The sequence below is a fragment of the Herpailurus yagouaroundi genome, unplaced genomic scaffold, assembly GCF_014898765.1.
Source record: "Herpailurus yagouaroundi ecotype Mexico unplaced genomic scaffold, PumYag 184, whole genome shotgun sequence".
In the NCBI taxonomy this organism is placed as follows: domain Eukaryota; kingdom Metazoa; phylum Chordata; class Mammalia; order Carnivora; family Felidae; genus Herpailurus; species Herpailurus yagouaroundi.
In genome coordinates, this window is record NW_024412415.1 from 15,264,923 (window position 1) to 15,291,452 (window position 26,530).

A 26,530-nucleotide genomic window follows, 5' to 3' on the forward strand; every position below is an offset into this window, starting at 1 on the left:
ATACAGGAGCTATGTTGGGTCAACACGACTTAAGGCTGGCAGTAGAACCTGCTTATAAGAAGAAATATTTATATTTGTACACAGAGATCTTTAATTTTATGAACTAAATAAAATATTTTTATTCTCAAATTTTATGTTTGTGTGTATTCGTTTGTTTAAATTATACATGTATTATGAATGTTACATACATGAAGAACTCATGTAATATAGCCCCTAGTATCCATCAATGAATGCAGAATAAATTTAAGTTTGCATAGAAAAGCTAAGCTATTTATACAATGTAGTTATGTAAACTAACAGATGATCATCCTCCTTCACAATTTAAAGATAAGAATTCTGAATTTTCAGCATGTCTCTCCACTGGTGGTCTCTAGCCATAAGACACCGGGATCTAAGTAAAAAGATAATAATGCAATACTAATGTAGTCATAAAAATACCACAGTACTTGGTTTCCTTCCTGCTTCTAAGAAGTAAGCTGAGAAAATTGAAATAGAGGCTAAGGATCTTTCCATATTATAGGATTTTTATGACTATGAAATAGTTCTTGTTGAGAATCTTCTATGTGGAAGACATTCATTGAAATTTTAAGAACAGAATTACAAGACATTATATGAACAAAAATGTCACTATGCCATTCTTATTTAATACAATCCGAGAAAAGATTACAATAGCTTATTGTATTTATTTTAATAGAATAAAAAATATATATATGAAGAAAAAAAGACACTTAAAAATACTACTTTTGGGGTGCCTGGGTGGCTCAGTTGGTTGAGCATCCAACTTCAGCTCAGGTCATGATCTCGTGGTTTGTGAGTTCGACCCCCGTTAGGCTCTGTGCTGACAGCTCAGAGCCTGGAGCCTGCTTCAGATTCTGTGTCTGCCTCTCTCTTCGCCCCTCCCCTGATCACACTTTGTCTTTCTCCCAAGTAAATAAACATTAAATAAAGTAAAATAAACATTAAGCAAACATTAAAAGTAAAAGTAAATAAACATTAAATTTTTTTAAATAAAAATACTACTTTGTATGATGATATGATTGAATTTAAATTATTTCATTAAGCAACATATATTTAATTGCCAGGTGCTATGTAAAGTACTGGAGGTGTAGCACTTAACAACAAACTGTGAGAGCAGAAACCATGTTTGTCTTGTGGGCAAGATCTACATAGAATAAATAATTACAGGTAAGCTTAGTGTCATGAAAAAGGAACTTCAATAGATTCTACCATAGTGTCTTCTATAGTGACGGAAGGTCAAGGGAGTCATATCTAAGTAAATGTCTAGGTCCTATCTATCTAAGAATCTAAGCAAAGACCTGAAGGGTGAGTAGGAGTTATGATAAGTGAAAGAAAAGGAATAAGAAAATGTGCTAAGGAAAGGAAATGGCAAACGTGAGGACCCTGGGGTAAAAGAATCGAGCATTAGTACTTAAACAAGCTCATTCCTTGAAATGAAAGTTGAGAATAAGAGGGATAATCCAATAGAGCAAGGCTTCTGAGACAGTAAAACCAAGGGACGCAATTGGCCTTAGATGGGAGTAGGCACATGTTGTCCATGATAATGGAAAGAAGAGAAAAAAGGATAGATATGACTGTCTATACATATATAAGTTCAAGGAATTCCTGCCTATGGCTTCTATTTCCTCAGGGAAGTAGGGAGCAAGACTATCTGCTGACCATGGAGGGAAGCAGAGTTGTGATGATCATGCCCTTGTCAAAACTCAGCAAACATGTATCTAAGATTTGCACGTGTCATCACATATAAATTTTACATCAAGAGAAAAAACTATAAATATTGAACTCCAGCTTGAACAAATTCATGTATCAATGGAACCCAAATCTCTATCAAGATATGGAATGTTACCATGAACCCCAGTGGCTTTTAAAACTTCTCTATTTCTATCATATGTTTGTCTTATTCACTGTTGCATCCTCAGCACCTATGCCAATGCCTGCCACAGAGCAGGCGTTCAACAGACATTTGTTGGATAAATGAATATGTGATATGATATTAAACCAGGATTTTTTCATTTGGGGTTGGGTTTTGTCAGGCATGTGCCTTTTGCTGAAGGAGTATGATTCTGAAGGATACAAACACAGATTTCTTTTTATTTTTTGTTCCACTAAGTCTTCAAATTCTCTGAGGGCTGTTCTTCCTTCTGCCTTGGATGATATGTCATGAAGGTCATACAAACTTTATTCCAAGTTAAAGCTTTTCCTTTTCCCAAGCTCATGCTAGAAGCCTTCAGGGGGTTATGTGGCATGGGCCACTTTGGTTTTTCACCTTTTATATCTCCACTTTCCCTATTTTAACTACTCACTGTTTAAGCTTTCAAATTCCTCCAGGTTTGTATCGTGAAGAGCTTCTCAGATGCCTCAGATATATGACATGCACAGAATCACTTCTGGGCAACCATTTATAAGCCTATCCTTAGCCCTTGGGACTTCTTAGGGTTCAGCCCTCTGCTTGATCTCTCTGGTGCTCAGCAAAGCAGTCTTCTTAGCTGGACTCCCTTTTAAACTACCATCCCTGGGAACATTGTTGCTACCGTTGTTTTGTTTTGTTTTTTAATGTTTATTTATTTTTCAGAGAAATAGAGAGAAACAGAGTACAAGCAGGGGAGGGGCAAAGAGAGAGGGAGACACAGAATCTGAAGCAGGCTCAAGGCTCCAAGCTGTCAGCACAGAGCCCGATGCAGGGCTCGAACCCATGAACTGAGAAATCATGACCTGAACCCAAGTCGGACGCTTACCGACTGAGCCACCCAGGTGTCCCAGCTATACTTGCTTTATCACTTACCTATCTACTCAGCCATCCCTCTATAAGCCCATTAATTCATCTTATTTTTGGTATATGACAAAGTAAATTGCTGACATCAGTATACATTCCCTTGGGAAAATTCATGTTTCCGCAGTTGGTGAAAGTGCAGCTTGTTTCCAGTATGTCTGTCTCTAGTCTGCCTCTGGTTTTCTTAGGAAAGTATCAGATCCCAGGTCCCTGTATTTCCCCAGACTCCAGGCAATGTGTATCAAGTTCTCCAAATGTTTTCCTGAAAGCTCCTCTCACATAGCTTGAGGTTAGGGGGAGCATCTCTTTTTTCCCCTGTGGGAGGAGTGGGGAAGTATCAAGTGTCTCCAAAGCAACACTCTTCTTGAGCCATCAGGCCCCCAGCCCACCCCCATGCTCTCTGGTCTGGGGATGAGTGAAGAATAATACTGGGCCACAATTTCTTAACATATTTTGCATGGCAGACTAACATCTGGCTTTAGGATGTAGGGGTACTTGGCATCTAATCTATTGTCCTTTGGGGACCTGTCAAAACAGATAGCATCCTTATTAAATGTCATGTTACATGTTCATTTATGTAACAAATATTTTTTGAGCACCTGTTCTAGGCAAAGCACTGGTCTGGGTAGTGAGAATGCAACAGTGAACAAGGTCACTGCTCTCATGGAATTTACAATTTAGTCTGGGTGATAGACAATAAGCCTATAAAAAAGATAATTTTGTGTAGAGATGAATGATATGAGGGCAATAAAACGTACTAATGTGATTAGTGCAGAAGGAGAGGGAGGTAGACTACTTTCATAGGCTGCCCTCTGAGATGGAGATATCTGACCTGAGATTTGAAGAATACAAAAAGGTAAGGAAAACAAAGGAACTTGGAGGGGAAAATCTTGTCACTAGAATAAAAGAATGGAGGAGACAGGTGTGAGTAGAGAATCGTGGGAGGAGAAGAGTAGTATGAACAATGGACTGAACAGGAGACTAGAGCCAAGCCAGATCATGTAGGAACACAAAGGCTAAGGTAATTTTAATTTCAAAAGCAGCTTGGAAGATTTTGAAGAGGCACACACAATTCATATTTTGGCTGAATGCTAAAGAGTCAAATGTTAAAATCACTACTTTATTTCTGGGATCTAAGAACAACTCTGAATGTTTAGTTAAGAATTGAATTATTACAATTTTATTATTAAAAATGTTACAGTCAAGGGGCGCCTGGGTGGCTCAGTCAGTCAGTTTAAGCGTCTGTCTCTTGATTTCAGCTGACAATCACACGACTGAGCCCTGAGTGGGGCTCCACTCTGGATGTGGAGCCTGCTTAAGCTTCTGTCGCCCTCTCTCTTTGCCTCTCCCCTATTTGTATGCATTACCTTGTTCTTATAACTTATATGTTATTCTGATTAGAGAGGATACTTACCTATGAGATCGCTTGAAGGGCAGCCACATCAACTTTAGGGTTGCCAGAAAGTGAAATAGGAATTTGATAATTTTTTTAAATTGAGATATAATTGATCATTGATATATAACATTGTAGTCGTTTCAGGTGTACAGCATAATGATTTGATATATATTGTGAAATAATTACCACAATATTTATTGTGAGAGCCCGACACAGGCCTCAAACTCATGAACTGTGAGATCATGCCTCAGCCAAAGTTGGATGCTTAACTGACTAAGCCACCCCAGGAACCTCGATACTGATTTCATTTCTTTTTATGTCGTTGTTAACATTTATTTTAACACACACACAGAGTGTGAGTGGGGAAGAGGCAAAGAAAGAGGGAGACAGAATCTGAAACAGGCTCCAGATTGTCAGTGCAGAGCCTGATGTGGGGCTCAAACTCAACAAGATGTGAGATCATGACCTGAGCTGAAGTCAGACACTCAAACCGACTGAGCCACCCAGGCATCCCAGTGATTTCATTTCTTTTGGATAAATATCCAGAATTGAAATTGCTGGATCATATGGTAGTTCTATTTTTTATTTTTTGAGGAACCTCCATACTGTGTTCTATAGTGGCTACACCAATGGCAACGTGACATTCAGCCTTCCAAACCAAGGCTGACACTGGAGCTGAAAAGCAGACTTTGGCCAAATAGCAAGGTCAGAACACAGCTGAAGTTGAGTACACATCTCACTTTTTTTGCAGGAAAGTAATATGATTTAATGGCAAGAGGGTGATTAAGGTGACAGATCATAAGATGAAAGTTGCATAAAGATAGTATTAGCCAAAATTACTAAAGGTAATACCTGTATGTTTTCAGCATGGAAGGTAAATCCACCCAAATTCTTATATAATAGTGGCCAAATGATAGGAAGAAAAGGTCTCATTGATAATATCAGTGGTATGATGGAATGATCACTACTGGACTAAGAATCAACACCTTGAGTTTAAGCCTTAACTCTACACGGGTGCCTGGGTGGTGCAGTCGGTTAAGTGTCTGACTCTTGACCTAGGCCCAGGTCATGACCTTACGGCTTCTGAGTTTGAGCATCACATCAGGCTCTGCACTGATGGTGGAGAGCCTGCTTGGGATTGCCTCTCCCTCTCTCTGCCCCTCCCTACTTGTGCTCTCTTTCTCTCCAAATAAATACATAAACTTAACAAAAAAAATTTTTTAATAAATAAAAAAAAATAAACCTTAACTCTACACCTTAGAAGCCATGTGTCCTCGAAAGTCACTTAAGCCTCTCTGAGCTTCCGTTTCCTCAGCTACACGTTGCATAGGGTTGTTGAGAGATTCAAATTAAGGTGATGCATGTGTGAACACATTGCAGGCTCTAGACTAGTGGTTCTCATTCTAGGGCACCTTTAAACTAAGATGCTCGGGCCCCTTCTTAGAGTCTCTGGAACGAGAAATCTCAGCTGGAGTAGTCATAAAATTGAAGTCAGATCATGTCCCTTCTCTCTTCAACCCCTCCAATGGAGTTTCCCATCTTAGAGTAAAAGCTAAAATCCTTAGAATAGCAAAGGAGACCCCATGATCAGTCCCCCACTTCTGACCTCATTTCCTACTCTTCACCCTTACTCATTCTGTTCTAGCCATAATGGCCTCCTTTCTCCTAACATTAAAATGTGTTCCTATCTGGGAGCCTTTGTCCTTGCTGCTGCCACTGCCTGGATAATTCTTCTCCAAGTTATCCCATACTGCTCAAGCCCCCTCTTCAGGCTTTTGCTGAAATATATAACCTCTGGGTGAAGCCTTCCCTGACCACCCACTTTATTTATTTATTTAAAAAAAATTTTTTTTTTCAACGTTTTTATTTATTTATGGGACAGACAGAGACAGAGCATGAACGGGGGCGGGGCAGAGAGAGAGGGAGACACAGAATCGGAAACAGGCTCCAGGCTCTGAGCCATCAGCCCAGAGCCTGACGCGGGGCTTGAACTCACGGACCGTGAGATCGTGACCTGGCTGAAGTCGGACGCTTAACCGACTGCGCCACCCAGGCGCCCCTCCCTTCAACTTTTTTGTCCGTGGTACTTATCACCATCTGAAACATTATATACTTTATTTGTTTTATTTGTTTATTGACTATTGCTTTCCACTAGAATGTAAGCTCCATGAGGGCAGGGATTCTGTTTGGTTGTTTTTTTCCACTGCTAGGTAGTCCCAGTGCTTAGAACACTGCCTAACACATAACAAGCCCACAACAGATTATTATTGTTGCTATCCCAAATGGATGCTCTGAGCATGCATCTTACATAGTCTAAAAACTTCAATGATAGCTCACCACCTACTCCAAATATATTCTGTGTCTTCATACCTCTCAGACTTTGCTCATGTGGTTCTTCCTATTTAGTATGCCCTTCTCATCTTGAAACTCATTTCCTGCATTTCCTGGATGAAAATGATCCTCCTCAAAATTCCTCTAGCTTATTGTGCCACACCCTGCCTTAAATTATTTATGTACTATGTATAATTATTTATATAATTATTTCCTTTCTCAGAGCATAGATTCCTTGAGAATAGTTTTACTCAACAATGTTTGTTGAATGAATGACTAGGCTTGCCTTTGTAGCTGACTCAGACATTTATCAGAGAAGAGGGGCAATTAAGTGGTAGATTTAAATGGCAAATCCCCTAGTTCCAATTAGAATACAGGTTGCATGTAAGATAAAAATAGATGATAACATCCAAAATTAATTCATGGATGATGAGACTAATAATACCAAAGATCAACAACTATCAATTGCTTTATGGATAATCAAGTTTAGGTAAGAGTGATTTAGAGAGGAATGATTTTATTGCATAAATGGACTCTGAGAGCTAGATAAAAAGTTAGACATGACATTCATTTTTATGGCAGTCAAGTCTTCAGACTCAGCCAGTTAAAACAGGAAATAACTTCCCAGATTTATTATGATGTCCTTCTAATTATTTTCATGAACTATTCCAAATCTCAATCTTTATTGGAGGATACTATCTTATGATAGTGAAAACAATAAATCTGATGCTTGCCCTTCATTTGGAAGTACTATGTTATCTGAAGTTGAAAAATCTCTTTCAACTCAATGCTGTTGTTGTTGTTGTTGTTGTTGTTGTTGTTATTTTGCCTTGCCTTTAAAAACTTCTGTTAATGGGGCACCTGGGTGGCTCAGTTGGTTGGGCATCCAATCTTGATTTCAGCTCTGACAGTGCAGAGCCTTATTCAGGTTCTCTCTGCCCTTCCCCTGCTCATGATATCTCTCTCTCTCTCTCTCTCTCAAAATAAATAAATAAAACTTAGAAAAAAATTAAAAACTGCTGTTAACAAACTACCTAGATTTTTCAGGCCAGTGACTTGTATCCTCAGTTCCCCAAACCTAGGTTCTTTCTGGAATGTCCTTTCTGAACCAACAAGAACTTACTTCATCAGCATGGCCTGCTTTTGGGGGCCAGGAGTTTATGAAGCTAAACCCATGAATGTATAACTCTTTTTCACCTTGATATGTTACCAATTTTCCTTAAGGCGTCCAACCAGTGTGACTGAGCAAGACATATATCATCAGCCTCAGAAGGGAAAATAAGAAGTGATAGTTAAGAACTAAAGCTGGTAGAGATGAAGCCTCTGAAAAAAAATCCCTGTTCTGAAGAATACTATCAAAAAAAGCATTTGTTGTAGATGAAAGAATTTTATTTTTCTTTCCTTTACTTGAGTTTTAAATATTTTTACATAAATTACATCATAGAAATAAGAGCAGAATAAAAAACAAAGAAAATCACCCACCAACTCATCTTTCTAACAAACGAACAGTTTTTTCTAGTTGCTACTTATCTATGTGCCTAAATATCTATATGACAGGTTTTAAAATTTACATAACCTAGAGACTCTCAAACCTATTGCACATTCAAGTATCAGCCCACTCTCCAGAAATGAGGTAGGAAGAAATCACTGCCCCCCCACTCTGGGCCTGAATAAATGAGATGTTGAGGTTGGGAGGACCCTGAGGTAGACTGGGGGAATCTGAGAGATGAGGCCCATGACAGATCCCCAGGTATGTTTCACTCATCCTGATGCATCACCCAGGAGGTCCAGAGACCCATCACTGACCCTAAAACACAACAGGGTTTCTCCATAAGACCTCAAATATCATTTCCATCCCTTTCAACAATAGCTGGAATCTTCATGTTAGTGATTATATGAAATCCACACTCTCTTGCTAAACTATATAGGCCTTGCATTATCTCAGCCTGCATATAGAAAGTAGTATGAGATAAATATTGATAGAAATAACGGTAATAATATAAAATCCTAAAATTGTATTGGAGATACAGAGAAGGCATCAATATATCTCTGTAGTGATGTCATCCTCAGACCCATCAACATCAAAGTCAACAAGAAACTACACAGATGGGGCTCCTGGATGGCTCAGTCAGTTGAGCATCCAACTCTTGATTTCGGTTCAGGTCATGATCTCATGGTTTGTGAGATTGAACCCCAAACTGGGCTCTGCACTGAGAGTGCAGAGCCTGCTTGGGACTCTCTCTCTTCCTCTCCCTCTGTGCCTCCTCTGCTCACCCTCTCTCTCAAAATAAATAAATTAAAAAAAAAAAAAAAAGAACCTACACAGACAAAATGTTTTTAATGTCTTACTCACTTATAAAACCCTAGCCTCTTCTCTAGTCCTTCCACAATCCAAGCTGGCATAACTCATAATGAAGAAAACTAGCAATCCTCTGTTTGTTGCTTTTGAGTGGCCTGCTGTTTCTTCACCTGTACGTGTAACCAACCAACACTTCACCTGCCAGTAGACCTTGGAGTCTCTAGCTTCCCAGCTGTGCTGAGCCCTAACAGGTTACATTTCACAGGCTTTGAACTGGTCAAGGTCTCTGAAGGAGAAATGATAGGAACAATAGCCCCCAGGAGTCAAAAATAATGGTGATCCATTAACGTTGTCCACATGACCCCTTACAGGGTAATAATAGTAACTATACACTTAACATTGTTTGTGCCAGCAACAGTGCTGAGTCCTTTACAGAAAGTATCTCATTCAATCTTTACAATAATACATGAGGTAGGAATTATTATCTTTTCTTTTCCAGAAAGGGAAACTGAGATTTATATATCTTTTTTTTAAGTTTATTTACCACACTGAGATATCACCTCATGCCAGTCAGAGTGGCTAAAATGAACAAATCAGGAGACTATAGATGCTGGTGAGGATGTGGAGAAACGGGAACCCTCTTGCACTGTTGGTGGGAATGCAAATTGGTGCAGCCACTCTGGAAAACGGTGTGGAGGTTCCTCAAAAAATTAAAAATAGATCTACCCTATGACCCAGCAGTAGCACTGCTAGGAATTTACCCAAGGGATACAGGAGTACTGATGTACAGGGGCACTTGTACCCCAATGTTTATAGCAGCACTCTCAACAACAGCCAAATTATGGAAAGAGCCTAAATGTCCATCAACTGACGAATGGATAAAGAAATTGTGGTTTATATACACAATGGAGTACTATGTGGCAATGAGAAAGAATGAAATATGGCCCTTTGTAGCAACGTGGATGGAACTGGAGAGTGTTATGCTAAGTGAAATAAGTCATACAGAGAAAGACAGATACCATATGTGTTCACTCTTACGTGGATCCTGAGAAACTTAACAGAAGACCATGGGGTAGGGGAAGGAGAAAAAAAAAAAAAAACAGAGAGAGGGAGGGAGCCAAACCATAAGAGACTCTTAAAAACTGAGAACAAACTGAGGGTTGATGGGGGGGTGGGAGGGAGGGGAGGGTGGGTGATGGGTATTGAGGAGGGCACCTGTTGGGATGAGCACTGGGTGTTATATGGAAACCAATTTGACAATAAATTTCATATTAAAAAAATAAAGTTTATGTACTTATTTTGAGAGAGACTGAGACAGCAAGAGTGGGGGAGGGGCATAGAGAGGGAGAGAGGGAGAGAGAGAGAGAGAGAGAGAGAGAGAGAGAGAATCCCAAACAGGCTCTGCACCAGAAGCTCAAAGCCCAATGCAGGGCTGACTGAACCACCCAGGTGCCCCAAGATTTATATATCTTAGTTAGTTACATAAGATCCAGTATTGTTAGAAAGTGGCAGAACTGGGGGTGCCTGGGTGACTCAGTCGGTTAAGCATCTGACTCTTGTTTTCGGCTCAGGTCACGATCTCACGGTTTTGTGGATTTGAGCCCCCATCTGGCTCTACACTGGCAGCACGGAGCCGGCTTGAGATTCTCTCTCTCCCTCTCTCTCTGCCCGTCCTGTGCTCTCTCTCTTTCTCTCTTTCTCAAAAATAAATAAAAAAAAAAAAAAAAAAAAAAGAAAAGAAAAAGGAAGAAAAGAAAAAGAAAAGAGAAAAGGAAGTGGCAAAACTGGAACTTGAATACAGCAAGCAAGAGACCACTAAAGAGACCACTCTATCCTTCTGATAAGGTGAATATAGGGGACACTAACAGTTGGCCTTGAAACTCAGGCCTGCTAGGTGCTGAGCTGGGCCAGGCTTGCTAATGCTGCGTCTCATCACGTGTGCTCTGACCCTGACCATGACTTGAGTCCTACTGTTTGCTCCTGATTCTGGCCTGAAAATGTCCTGGAGTAGAAAACAACCTCAAACCTACTGAGCAATCATACTGGGACAGAAAGAGGAATGAAGGCTTCAGGGGAAAGGTCCTTCTGGCAGATTCATGCATCAGTCACACGGAAGTGGTTTTGGATGACCCAATCAACCAGGATCAAAGAAGAGCAACAGGTGTTGCAGCAAACTGCTCCGGAGACTCACATGCCCATACGTCTGTTAATACATTTTCCCAGGGCACAAGAAAATCTATGGTCTCCTTTGCAGGCAGGAAATGTATCCCTTCCAAAAGATGGGGAAACAGTGTGTTTGTGAGAAGGAAAGGAGGGGGGCGAGACATGTGCAGTGAGGGAAAAGGAAAGGAGAGGAGAAATCAGAGCAATAACTAAAGCAGGGACAGAAGAGGTCTCAAGATGCACGATGGGCATGGTATGCAGTCTTCCTGTTTCTCAACATGCCCATTACCAAAGCCTGACTGCAGAGCCAGCCCGAGGCTGTCAACAGGCCTGGAGGCAGGTGGGGGAGTAGGAGGTGGAAAGGAGTTCTGACTGAATCCCACACACACCCGCCCCGCCCCCATCTCCAGCCCACCTCCTCAAAGTCTCCCTTTCTTTCTCTGCTGTTCTTCCTCCCCCATCCTGATGTTCCTTCCCCTTTTCTATCTCTCCATCCTTTATTTTCTTTCCCTCTGCCTATTTTCTCATTCTGCAAATGCTCTACTCAGAAGCATGCAGTGCTAAAAGAGCTCCTAGCCCTGGCTCTGGAGCATGACTCATTACTGTGTTGTTATCCTGGGAAATGAGGGGAGTGGGGCATTTAAGTCCAAGGCATTCAGTGTCCCTGTGCTCACTGAGGTCGGGTCCGGAGGTTAGCAGTTGAGAACACTTTCAAAGGTGTCACTCAGTTCTGAGTCTGCCTATTCCACCCAGGAGCCCGTGGCACCTTTGAAGTAAGTATTGTGTAACATCTTACAATTCCACTGCTGCAGAGAAAAGATATGTGCTTGCTATGGGAATCTGTGACCCTGTGCTAGTAAGTCTTATTCCTTCTGAGATCTAGTTTGATGTGATTGTCCCTTTGGATTCTTGAAATTGTATGTTAGTGTGGTTAGGTTTGGACTTAGTTTCAGAGCATTAAAATATTTGTTTTCCTGCCAGCAGAAAGTATGTTCTGAGAGAAATATGCTATATTGAGAGGGAAAAGATGCAATGCTACTCTACAGAAAGTTAGACATAAAGTGGTAAAATCCATTCTCTAGTGCTGCTGGTAAGAGTGTTAGACCATTCATTCATTCATTCAACACATATTTAAATATGTCAGTGGTGATGTCTGCTATAAATAAAATGAAAGCTTGGTAAAGGGATAATATCTATAGGAGGGTTATGTGAGATAGGTTGGTCAGTGAAGACCTCACTGAAAAAGTGACATTTAAGCAGCTCCCTGAAAGAAGGAGGGGAGTGAACCATGCAAACATCAGGGAAAGAATGTTTCAGATAGAAAGGACAGCAAGTGCAAGGGGCCTGAGATGGAAATGAGCTTGACGAGCTTAAAGAACAGCTAGAAGGCCGGCCAAATAAGACTTACAGGGAAAGCAGCATGGTCACAGCAGTACAAAGAGCCTGCTAGGCTATAAAAAAAATCATCTCAACTAGATTATAAATGTGAAGAGGAATTTGCTTCAGAAAGATCACTCTGGCTTCTGGTTGAACAGTATCAGAGAACACAGATGGAATCAGGAAAGCAAGTTAGAAGGCTATCAGGGTAGCCCAAGTAAGAGAGGATGGGGCTTTCAGGTTTGGGATATATTTTGTAGGGAGACATGGACTTGATGATTTGGAAGTGGGTTGCGAGAGAAAGAGAAGATTCAAGATGGCCTCTAGGTGTTTAGCCTGGGCAAAGGGTAAACGACAGAACCATTTCCTGAGATGGGAAAAGTTTGAAAGGAAGGTAGTAAAATCCAGTGTTCAGTTTTATTAAGTTTGAGATGAAGTTTGAGATTGCCTAAGACACCCAAGTGGAGGTGCCAAATAGGCAGTTGTAAGGCAAGTCTGGAGGAAACTGAGAGGTAATGTTTGCTGTGATGTTGACTAAAACACACTTCTTACCACCACTATCAGACAGTACAGATTTGAGTTTCCAAAAAGGAAGTCACCTCCTATCGAAACCACTGCAGTCCATCTTGCAGAGGCCTTCTCTCTGTTGCAATGCTGCATGTGGGCAAATATTAAATGAGATATTGAGGAATCACCTGGCTTATGTAGTTCACAATCAAATCTCCAAGATTGCCTCTTGAGCAATGAATATTTGACATTTCAAAAGAGCCTCAACTATAGAGATCATGAGCTCCTTTAAATATTGTCCATAACCTGGGCAGAAACTCTGGCCACTGAGCACAACAAATGCATGTTCCATAATATCTGCAGATCATTTTCAGGCAGAGTAACCACTTTTGGAAGATGTGGTGAGAAATGGATTTAAAGCTATGGAGCATGGATTCTGGATGAGGAAACGGCACCTTGAAAGAGCATACTATTCAAATGATGCTGGATGGAAGCCCAAAACTTATGCCATAGAGTCACATTACCTGGCATCAGATGATCTGGATTATTCACAGAACACTAGGGGCCAAGGATTGTGTCATATTGACAAGGTTGAGAATAATGCCTCAGGATACTTCAGAGTATTTAACAGGATTAGTACAGAGCCATGCACACAAAACTGGAAGATTTCTCTCAGCCATGACATTTTGAGAATCAATAAAGACCTTTGCCACAATATTTTCTCATGATGTGTTTTGCCAGAAATACCAAATAAGCCGGGACTTTTTTTTTGTTTTTAATTTTTTTTTTCAACGTTTATTTATTTTTTTGGGACAGAGAGACAGAGCATGAACGGGGGAGGGGCAGAGAGAGAGGGAGACACAGAATCGGAAACAGGATCCAGGCTCCGAGCCATCAGCCCAGAGCCTGACGCTGGGCTCGAACTCACGGACCGCGAGATCGTGACCTGGCTGAAGTCGGACGCTTAACCGACTGCGCCACCCAGGCGCCCCATGCCCGGACTTCTTTAATGATAACAATGTTCACACAGCTGATCTTACCAAGGACTTCTTTGTGGAGAAAGTATCACTTGTCCTTTCTAGAGTTAAAGCCTCCTGGGAAGGAACATAGAGACCTGGGCGCAAAGCATCTGTGTCCTTAGAGAGTCTGATTTTAAAGGTATCAGCAGAATTCCCAAAGTACTTCACAAGAGACTAGGAGCTTACTAAGTTCATTCTGGCTTTGTCCCCTTTAATTGGGTCAAGTCTGTTTGGCATCTCCTCCTTCAAAGGAGTTGCTAACCAACTAGATCCCATTATTACACTCATTCCCGTGAAAGCTAGGCAGGTGTATTTTTGCTCTTAGAAAAACATGTAAAGAGCTTGGTTATCTTATCAAACAAGGTCTCTTCAAATCAGTTGCACGTACCACCATGGGCAATATCAGTTGTAGAGCCAGAGTCATTAAATGGGCCTAACCTTTGAATGGGCAAGGTCAGAGTTGTTTGTTTTTTAATGTTTCTTTATTTTTGAGAGAGACAGAGACAGAATGCAAGTGGGTGAGGGGCAGAGAGAGAGGGAGACACAGAAGCAGAAGCAGGCTCCAGGCTCCGAGCTGCCAGCACAGAGCCTGACACAGGGCTTGAATTCACAAGCTGTGAGATCATGACCTGAGCTGAAGTCGGACTCTCAACCGACTGAGCCACCCAGGAACCTCAAGGTCGGAGTTTTGAATGCAGATTTTCCTTTTACTGCTCAGGTGGGCGAACTTGCACAAATGTCAGATCAAGATAATGACAGTACTCACTTCATAGGGTAACTGTGAGGATCAGATGAGTTAAAGCCCTTTAAGAGATTAGAAGAGTACCTAGAACATAGTAAGCACACAATATCATTACTATTAGCCTCATTATCTTTAAAGCCTATTTGCAAAGAGATTTTTTTTTTCTTTTTGGAAATATAGATCCAGTACAAATAAGACATTTAGGTAGACCCTAAGTTTTCTGCAGCTAGTTAACACCATCTTGTTTGTAACTTCAGAGAATGAAGTTTGATATACTTGACCTAGCTCAAGGTTGCCAGTGACTTGTATTTTTTAATTTGAAGGTAAATGTACATAACATAAAATTAACCATATTAAAGTGTACAATTCAGTGGCATTTAGTACATTCACAATACGGTACAACAATCGCCCCTATTTAGTTTCAAACATTTTCATCACCTCCAAAGGAGACACCCCCGTGAAGCAGTCATTCCCCATAACCTGCCTTCCCCCCAGCCCCTGGGAAACTCTAAACTGCTTTCAGTCTCTGTGGATTTCCCTATTCTGAATCTTTCATATAAATGGGATCGTATAATATGTGACCTTTTGTGTCTGGCTTCTTTCACGTGGAGTGACTTATTATTGAAGATGAAACTGCAAATCCCCAAAGAATCACCATCCCATCATCCCAGCGTCTCTGATATCTTTGGAATTTTCCGATGCTTAATGGAGACCCTTTAAGGACAGAGTCTGTCCTCTGCTTAAAAAAAAAAAAAAAAAAAAAAAAAAAAAAATCTTGAATTAGCAGTGGATGGATTCTTGGGAAAACTTCGGGAAGTTCCAAATCATTTTAACATATCAAGTATCTGAGACAAATGATGCCCTCAACATCTGGAGACTTTGGCAAAATGATGCAGTTCAACCCTGTCATTTTATAGAGAAGGACTGTTGTTTTCTTTGGCTACTATAAGATACATACAATCCTTGATGCACTTACTAAAAAAACAATCCCTCTGAGGAGAGTGTATAATGTGCAAGGGCCTAATGAAAGGCACATTTCCTGACTTCAAGCATCTCATCGCCCAGTAGAGGAAAAAAAAAAAAAAAAAAGACAAATGATCAGACATTAAAATACAATATAGTAAGTGCTCTGACTGAATTAAGCACAGCGTACCATGGGATCCCATGTGAAAGTACCTACCCCCATAAGAGGTGTGAGAGTACTCCTCATACTCCATCTTTCTTCCACAAAAGGCTGAGCCATTGTAATACTTTTCAGAATGTTAAGTGCTTGCTGGCTTTGGAGACTGTGTTAATTTATTATCATAAAGAACGCTGTTACCACTGGTGTTTCTCCTTACATTATTACTGGTGTTCTGTTTAGCCATTGACGCCATGTGGCATTCAGGTACAGATTGTAACTGAAGGATACCATTCCTTATTGTATGGAACCAGACGTTTATTGCCTAGGAAATCCTCTCTGGTATTGAGGGAATTATTGTCCTCTCAAACTATTTAGCAGTTTAAGCTCATCACAGGTTTTGGGGGGACTTTGTTCTAAGAATAAGAGTATTCTCTTAATTATGTTCTGTTCCAGCCCTCTGCTACAATCTTAACTCTACCCCCATTATTTGCAACCTATGTGTTATCACACATGGCCTTGTTGTCTTTGCTCAATAGCAATCTCAGGCTGGATATCAGCTAATGGTATCACCAAGTCTGTAGAATTTGGGGAACACCCATTTTCACAGTATTCAAATAAAAATAGCTCTTGCATACCATCCTCATCTCTCCTTCTCCCCAGAAACATTAACCTTCCATTTTTCCTAGTCACTTCTGATTCTGATGTCCACCTTCTGCTGAATTCTCAGTCCTTGTCCTGGGTCTCACCCTCTGTATGTACTGAACCTTTTCTGCACCACAGTATCACATATTGGACACATCTGGTCTCTCCATTCCCCACAATGCTACTGCTCAAAGCAATATCCAAATATTTAGAGACAACTGAAAAGGTCCTAATACAGGATGGGAGAGCAAATAACTTAAAATTGAATATTTCAGTTGATTCCAAAGACACTTTGACTATTTCTTTGGAGCTGTTTTTCCCCCACCTTTTTTTCCTCTCCCCTAATTTCCCTCAGCATTCAGATTGTCTATTATTAGGCAGAGCTCCCCAGTTCATTCTGATGCATGCTAAACTTTGAGAAGCCTTGGCTTAAGCAAACTTTGACTATGTATTTATAATATGCACACATAAACAAATCTTCATATTTAATGGTTGTATGGATTTAATGATTCCATACTAATTGACATTTAGGCTGCTTCCAATTTTAATACGTGAACATGCACTAGAAGAATACACGAAAAAATTAAAACAATTATGAGAAGACCTAGCTATTTTAGATGGAAAATTTTTTAAATTCCTTCAAGTTAGAATATTGTTTAACAAGAGATACAAATTGAGAGAGAGAACAATGTTCTCCAAGAAGGGAGAACACAGGGAGCACACTGCAGCAGGTGAGAAGCTCCATGAGGCTAGCGACTATGTCTGATTTGCTTCCTTTCATATGCCCAGTGCCTTGAACAGGGTCTGACACAGAGTAGGTGCTTAGTTAGTAGTTACTGAATGAAAGGATCAAGTAAGTGCTGCTGAGTCTGGACTTGCCACACGTCAAACTCTGGGACTTGAACTTTTGGACCATGCAGGACTATAACTGAGGCCCTACTTTGTGCCCCAGGGCTTATCTACTTCAGGGAGATGCTCATGACAGTACTGTAGTGAGAAGCCAAGTGTGCATTTCAGCACAAATCTTTGTTAGTTCCTTTCTTCTAAAAGACCTTACCTGTGACCCATCAGTAGGCAGGCTCAGCAGGCTGGTTCTATACCAATTGAATACTGGAAGATATTAAAGAATTATTTTGACTTATTATTTTTTTTAAATTTTATATAATGGTATAGTAATTACAGGTGACCCTTGAAGAATATGGGAAGTTAGGGGGGGCCAACCCCCAGCACAGTCAAATTTCTGTGTATAAGTTTTGAGTCTCTTAAATAGTCCTCATTAATAGCCTACTGTTGACCAAAAAAAGCCTTACCAATAACATAAAGTTAATTAACACATATTTTGTGTGTTATGTTTATTATACTCTGTGTTCTTACAATGAAGTAAGCTGGAAAAATAAAAATGTTATTAAGAAAATCATAAGGAGAAGAAAATACATTTACAGTACTGTATCAGAAAAAATCCACATAGTGGACCCATGTAATTCAAACCCATGTTGTTCAAGGGTAAACTGTATATATATTCTTAAAAACATGTATCAAATTTATATATGTCAAATATATATCAGAATTGTCAGGATGAGAGAGTTGAAGAGTAGGGGTACAGAGGATGGGCCATCAGCTGATAATTGTTGAAGACAGATGATAAGTACATTGGGACTCATAATGAATATATTGAAAACATATATTTATAAAGAATAGTGTAATGATTATATCATTCTCTCTTTTTAAAGAAGTTCTTCAAGTAATCAGCAGGTACTGTCCCAATGACTACATCCTGGTTGTCCCATCTATACACTGAGTCCTGGATACATGTATCTTGTTCCCTTTAGTACATCAGAGCACACTCTGAATCTTGGTCCTTCTTACATTCTTTTTTAAACTTTTATTTTTGGGAGAGAGAGAGAGAATGTACACTTGTGCGCACACACATGTGAGGAAAGGAGGGGCAGAGGGAGAAGGAGAGAGACAGAAAGAGAGAGAGAGTCCCAAGCAGGCTCCATGCTCAGTGCAGAGTCCGACATGGGGCTTGATATGAATTGTGAGATCATGTCCTGAGCTGAAATCAAGAGTCAGACCACTCAAATGACTGAGCCACCCAGTCATCCTGATTCACCTACTCTTTTACTTTCCCTGATAGAGAACAGCTCCTTTACCTTGCTGAAGCACTCTAACGTGGTGTTTATCACATTTATGGCTATAATATTAGTATTATTATTACTATGCTTCTCAATCCATGCTAGTTAACAATGAACTCTTTGAAGGCAGGGATGATACCTTTAGCATTGAAAAAAGTTTGCTGGGTCACCTGGATGGCTCAGTCAGTTAAGTGTCCCACTCTTGATTTCAGCTCAGGTCATGATCTCATGATTCACGAGTTCAATGCCTGCAACAGGCTCTGCATTGATAGTGCGGACCCTGCTTGGGATCCTCTCTCCCTTTCTCTCTGCCCCTCCCCTGCTTGTGATCTCTCTGTCTCTCTCTCTCAAAAATAAATAAACTTAAAAAAAGAGAGAGAGAGAAAAGAAAAGTGGCCCAATATTTAAAACAAAAGTTTGTGGCTATGAAGTACCAGGAGGAGATAAGCATTAGTTAAAACTAGGAGCTTGACATACTGTATGCTTCCAATGACAATGACATTCTGGAAAAGACAAAACCATGGAAACAGGAAAATGATCAGTAGTTGCCAGTGGTTTGAGAGGATGAAGGGATGAGGAGGCAGGGGATTTTTAGGGCAGTGAAACTACCCTAGGGCATAGCGTATGATGGATGCATGTCATTATACATTTGTGAAAAACCAAAGAATGTACAACACCAAGAACGACATTAATGCAAACTATGGACTTTGGGTGATAATGATGTGTCAATGTAGGTTATAAACAAATGTACCACTCTGGTACAGGATGTTGATAGTTGGAGAGGATATCATGTGTGTGAGCAGAAGATTACATGGGAACTCTCTGTACTTACTACTCAATTTTGCTGAATCTAAAACTGCTCCTTAAAAAAAAGTACATATACCGTGCATATTTTCAGACCACAATGCTATGAAACTCGAAATCAACCACAAGAAAAAATTTGGAAAGGTAACAAATACTTGGGGACTGAGGAACATCTTACTAAAGAATGAATGGACTAACCAAGCAGTTAAAGTAGAAATTAAAAAGTATATGGAAGTCAATGAAAATGATAGCACCACAATCCAAAACCTCTGAGACGCAGCAAAGGCAGTCATAAGAGGAAAGTATATAGCCATCCAGGCCTTCCTAAAGAAGGAAGAAAGATCTCAGATACACAACCTAACCTTACGCCTTAAGGAGCTGGAAAAAGAACAGCAAATAAAACCCAAAACCAGCAGAAGACAGGAAATAATAAAGATTAGAGTAGAAATTAATGCTCTCAAAACCAAACCAAACCAAAACAAAACAAAACAAAACAGAACAGATCAATGAAAACAGAAGCTGGTTCTTTGAAAGAATTAACAAAATTGATAAACCACTAGCCAGTTTGATCAAGAAGAAAAAGGAAAGGACCCAAATAAGTAAAATCAAGAATGAAAGAGGAGAAATCACAACCAATCCAGCAGAAATAAAAATAATAATAAGAGAATATTATGAGCAATTATATGCCAATAAAATGGGCAATCTGGAAGAAATGGACAAATTCCTAGAAACATATACACTACCAAAACTGACACAGGAAGAAATAGAAAATTTGAACAGACCCATAACCAGTAAGGGAATCGAATTAGTAATCAAAAATCTGCCAAAAAACAAGAGTCCAGGGCCAGATCGCTTTCCAGGGGAATTCTACCAAACATTTAAGGAAGAGCTAACACCTATTCTCTTGAAACTGTTCCAAAAAATAGAAATGGAAGGAAAACTTCCAAAATCTTTCTATGAAGCCAGCATTACCCTGATTCCAAAACCAGACAGAGACCCCACTAAAAAGAAGAACTATGGACCAATTTCCCTGATGAACATGGATGCAAAAATCCTCAACAAGATATTAGCCAACTGGAGCCAACAATACATTAAAAAAATTATTCACCATGACCAAGTGGGATTTATACCTGGGATGCAGGGCTGGTTCAATATCCGCAAAACAATTAACATGATTCATCACATCAATAAAAGAAAGGACAAGAACCATATGACCCTCTCAATAGATGCAGAGAAAGCATTTGACAAAATACAGCATCCTTTCTTGATAAAAACCCTCAAGAATGTAGGGATAGAAGGACCATACCTCGAGATGATAAAAGCCATATACGAGCAACCCAATGCTAATATCATCCTCAATAGGGAAAAACTTTCCCCCTAAGGTCAGGAGCAAGACAGGGATGTCCACTCTCACTACTGTTATTCAACATAGTATTGGAAGTCTTAGCCTCTGCAGTCAGACAACACAAAGAAATAAAAGGCATCCAAATCAGCCAGGAGGAGGTTAAACTTTCACTCTTCACAGATGACACGATACTCTATATGGAAAACCCAAAATATTCCACCAAAAAACTGCTAGAACTGATTCATGAATTCAGCAAAGTTGCAGGATATACAATCAATGCACAGAAATTGGTTGCATTCCTATACACCAACAATGAAGCGACAGAAAGAGAAATCAAGGAATTGATACCATTTACAGTTGCACCAAAAATCATAAAATACCTAGGAATGAATCTAAACAAAGAGGTGAATAATCTACACACTGAAAACTATAGAAAGCTTATGAAAGAAATTGAAGAAGTCACAAAGAAATGGAAAAAGATTCCATGCTCCTGGATAGGAAGAACAAATATTGTTAAAATGTCAATACTACCCAAAGCAATCTACATATTCAATGTGATCCCTATCAAAGTAACACCAGCATTCTTCACAGAGCTAGAACAAATAATCCTAAAATTTGTATGGAACCAAAAAAGACCCCGAATAGCCAAAGCAATCTTGAAAAAGAAAACCAAAGCAGGAGGCATCACAATCTCAGACTTCAAGCTATACTACAAAGCTGTAATCATCAAGGCAGTATGGTACTGGCACAAGAACAGACACTCGGATCAATGGAACAGGATAGAGAACCCAGAAATGGACCCACAGACATATGGGAAACTAATCTTTGACAAAGCAGGAAAGAATATCCAATGAAATAAAGACAGTCTCTGCAGCAAGTGGTGCTGGGAAAACTGGACAGCAACATTCCAGAAGAATGAACCTGGACCACTTTCTTACACGGGAAAACTGGACGGCGTCATTCCAGAAGAATGAACCTGGACCACTTTCTTACACCATACACAAAAATAAACTCAAAGTGGATGAAAGACCTCAATGTAAGACAGGAAGCCATCAAAATCCTCATGGAGAAAGCAGGCAAAAACCTCTTTGACCTCAGCCATAACAACTTCTTACTCAATACGTCTCTGGAGGCAAGGGAAACAAAAGCAAAAATGAACTACTGGGACCTCATCAAAATTAAAAGCTCTGCACAGCAAAGGAAACAATCAGCAAAACTAAAAGGCAACCGACAGAATGAGAGAAGATATTTGCAAATGACATATCAGATAAAGGGTTAGTATCCAAAATCTACAAAGAACTTATCAAACTCAACACCCAAAAAACAAATAATCCAGTGAAGAAATGGGCAAAAGACATGAATGGACACTTCTCCAAAGAAGACATCCAGATGGCCAACCGTCACATGAAAAAATGCTCAACATCACTCATCATCAGGGAAATACAAATCAAAACCACAATGAGATACCACCTGACACCTGTCAGAATGGCTAACATTAACAACTCAGGCAACAACAGATGTTGGCGAGGATGCGGAGAAAGAGGATTTCTTTTGCATTATTGGTGGGAATGCAAGCTGGAGCAGCCCCTCTGGAAAACAGTATGGAGGTTTCTCAAAAAACTAAAAACAGAACTACCCTACAATCCAGCAATTGCACTACTAGGCATTTACCCAAGGGATACAGGTGTGCTGTTTCAAAGGGGCACATGCACCCCAATGTTTATAGCAGTGCTATCGACAATAGCCAAAGTATGGAAAGAGCCCAAATGTGCATCGACAGATGAACTGATAAAGAATATATGGTATATATATACAATGGAGTATTACTCGGCAATCAAAAAGAATGAAATCTTGCCATTTGCAACTACGTGGATGGAACTGGAGGGTATTATGCTAAGTGAAATTAGTCAGTCAGAGAATGACAAAAAATCATATGACTTCATTCATATGAGGACTTGAAGAGACAAAACAGATGAACATAAAGGAAGGGAAACAAAAATAATATAAAAACAGGGAGGGGGACAAAACAAAAGAGACTCTTAAATATGGAGAACAAACTGAGGGTTGCTGGAGGGGTTGTGGGAGGGGGGATGGGCTAAATGGGTAAGGGGCATGAAGGAATCTACTGAAATCATTACTTCACTATATACTAACTAATTTGGATGTACATTTTAAAAAATAAAAAATAAAGTTAAATTACAAATAAATAAATAAATAATATTTAAAATATTATTAGGATAATAATAATTATTAGGATAATTATATTATATTATTAGGAACTGTGTCCTAAGAACATGGGAAGCCATCAAAGATTTTAAGTAGGAGAGTGATATGGTCAGATTTGAATTAAAAAAATAAAAAAAATCTCTCTAGCTTCTGTGTAAGAGAATGGGTCAGAAAGTACAACCTAAACATGACTAGACCAGAAAGGAGAGTCCTGTCAGAGTCCTGGTGAGGATGAGCCTATAGCAAATGTGATATTCTTAGCTCCTTATAGATCTGCTCCATGTGGCCATGAGTAACATGGACAGTAGGGGAAGACAGCATGTGGAAAAGGAAGGATATAAACAGTTCATGGAATGATAAAGCTGAATAAATCAACATAGATCATAAAATATAATGTTTTTAAATAATATTGCTTTCATAACAATGATAATACCAAAATAATGGCCAGTGGCTAGTACTTATTGAGTAATTACTATGTGCTAGGCAACTGTTCTGTGCTTTCCACAGAATTAATTATTCATTAATTATTATTATTCATTAATACATTAATTAATAATACATTCAATAATACATTAATTAATGTATTCATTTCATCTTTTTTCTAGTTATCTGTTACTTCATAACAAATCACCCTAAAACATAGTGCTTAAAGCAACTGCAACATATATTTTCTCCCAAATCCGCAGATTGGGCAAGGCTTGGGGGTTAGGGGAAGCTTGTTGCGACACTACTTGGTGTCTACTGGGACAGCTCAGCCTGAGCGCCAGAATCTCCGGAAGCTTGCTCACTCCCATGCCCGTGGTGGCTGCCAGCTGTGTACACACATTCCGTGTCTACTCTTCTGTGGTTGCACCTGACGTGCTATATTGCAGTGTCTTCTCTCACATGTCAGATTCTCTGCTAGACTTTGAGCCCCTCCAAAACACAAAACATGTCTACTTATCTTTATATCACTCATTTTTGGGGTGTCATCCGTATGGTGGGTGCTCCATAAAAGTTTATTGAAAAATGAACAAATGAATGAATTCTGATCCTCACTAATAAAATATTTTTCTTTACCAAATCCTGGCAGGAAACTATCCATTCCCTGTTTAAACACTCCTAGCAACTGGATTTTTATAGCTTTGCAAGGCTACAGCTTTATTAGGAAATTTTTCTTTATTGTTAGCCCACATCTACTTTTGTGTAACTTTTACTCAATGGTTCTCATTTAGACTCACAGAACTCCTCAGAATGAGTCTAAGCTAACTTCCCTATAACATCCGTCCCCTTAGTGATAACGATCACATCACATCTAAATCCTCTCTGATCTCAACATCTTATTTCCTATCATTGTTCTTCATGGATATGTTTTCAATGGTGACCTCACTCTTACATAGTGATTGGAGTTCATAGAGATCCAGGACAAGATGGCTGGAGAAATACTGATGGTGAGCCTGTGGACAGAAAGGAATGGGATAGAAAACCATTCTGAAAAACGTCAGAAGCAAGTGGGTCTCAAAAGGAAATGCAGGATGGGACTGAGAGGTGAGGATATGGATGGGATTGGGGGACAACATCCTTGCAAGGTCCTTCCTTGGACAGGCTGATCCTGATGCAAAGCAGACGGGAGAATGTCTGGGAAGGTAATCAGAGACACTGATTGGAAATGGGGAAGGAAACACAGGGATAGTGGAGAGCTCAGTTGAAACCCAGGTGCCCACTTCTTTCTTAAAACACTGTTTCTCGAAGCATACTTTATCGATCATCTTTATAAGAATCCCAAAGCCTGCTAGTGAATATGCAGTGCCCGAGCTCAGCCCTGCCCCTACCGAGTGTGTTTCCTTCACAAACTCCAAGGTAATTCTTAAGTACACGGAGAATCTTACTTTAAGGACTGGGGTAAAATAGGAACTGCTCATAGGCAGATTTAGAAGAATATTTTCCAAACTGTTTCACAGATCTCTAGAAATTTCTTTGAAATCTAAAAAGTCCCAGCTCCTGTGTTTAGTCTGTGCAGTTCCATCCCCTCAGGTCCTCATCCCAAGCCTGTAAAGGGCCGGAAAAACAATAAAAAGAGCTGTCTTTGTCAAAAGATCCCATCACAATAACTCTTAGAGAAAGGCCTCCCACTCCTCAACCCCCCACCTCCAGGAAAAAAGCAGTTGAAGAATTGAGACCCATTATACATTCTTTCCATTCTCTGTCCCCAGCTTTACTGAAATATTAAGTTCTTTCCTTTTTTCGACTGATAGGTTTTCCAATGATTTTTTAGTTAAATAATGAACAGAAAGTGTCAAATACAGTTGTAGCAAATGTAGATTTTATTCTTAGAATAAGACAGAAACTAAAATAGAGTCTATCTAAAATATGGTTTTTGCTCTTTCAGGAAAATGTTTTAAGAACACTGAGCATCCTGAGGAAGTATCAGTGCACATTTTTTATGGAATTGTAACAGGTGAAAATCTAACATTACTACACAACAAAATAAGGGCCAATTTTTCACATGACAAAAAATCCTTACTCTAATAAAACGATTCTAGCATTTCTTCAAATAGAAGCCTTTGCCTTTTAGCTCATTTCTTCCAACTATTAAAGCATGTGTTTATAGAGCAGAAGGAATAACAATGAAAAATGGATTCTTTTAATGAGATAGTGGCCAAGTGCTGAGTAGCCTGAAATGGGGAGAAAGCATTAATGATAATTCCATCATTAAATCTTCACAAAAAGAAAAAAGTGTATTCAAAATGGGTTCACCAAAGTCTTTCAGAAGCACTGGTTTATTTTATTTTTTTTTTAATTTTTTTTTTCAACGTTTATTTATTTTTGGGACAGAGAGAGACAGAGCATGAACGGGGGAGGGGCAGAGAGAGAGGGAGACACAGAATGTGAAACAGGCTCCAGGCTCTGAGCCATCAGCCCAGAGCCTGACGCGGGGCTCGAACTCACGGACCGCGAGATCGTGACGTGGCTGAAGTCGGACGCTTAACGACTGCACCACCCAGGCGCCCCAGAAGCACTGGTTTAAAAGTAACTCAGACTCTGATGCTCCCTCACTGGCTCCTAAAATATTTATTGAGATCACCTACAATGTGACACCTGGGGTTAAAGAGGTAGCCAAGACAGGTACAATTCCTCACTTCAGGACAGAGTTCCAAAGCAACCGGGGCCCAAGGCATTTAATTACAATTGAGATGGATACCACAAAGGAGAAATGCAAAAAGCTTTGAGAATAAATTTATCATAACATGAATGTTAAATTGAGGTTAATCTTAAAGGAGGGGACAGATTTAAATCTTTTTTTTTCCAAGCTTCCACTTGGACTTCCTTCTTTGCCTGAAAATTTTGAGAGTCGTTTGGAAGAGTGACCTAAAACATACGTTGCGTGCCAATACACGTTTGTAGTTTTCGACACGCTCCTTCTCTGAGAGCAAGGAAATTCAAATTTATTGAGCGCTGACTCCGTAGGAGGAATTGGACCCATTTTGCCCAATGACCCAAAAAACGTGTGTGTCACTGTGCTCTTTTTTGCAAAGGAGAAAACTGAGGCTCAGAGAGATGAAATAAATTTGTTTCAAGTCAGCAGACCCTGTCCCTGCCACTGCACTTAGCTATAAAGTGGAGGAGGGGAAAGGGTGACAGATAAAAGGCTAA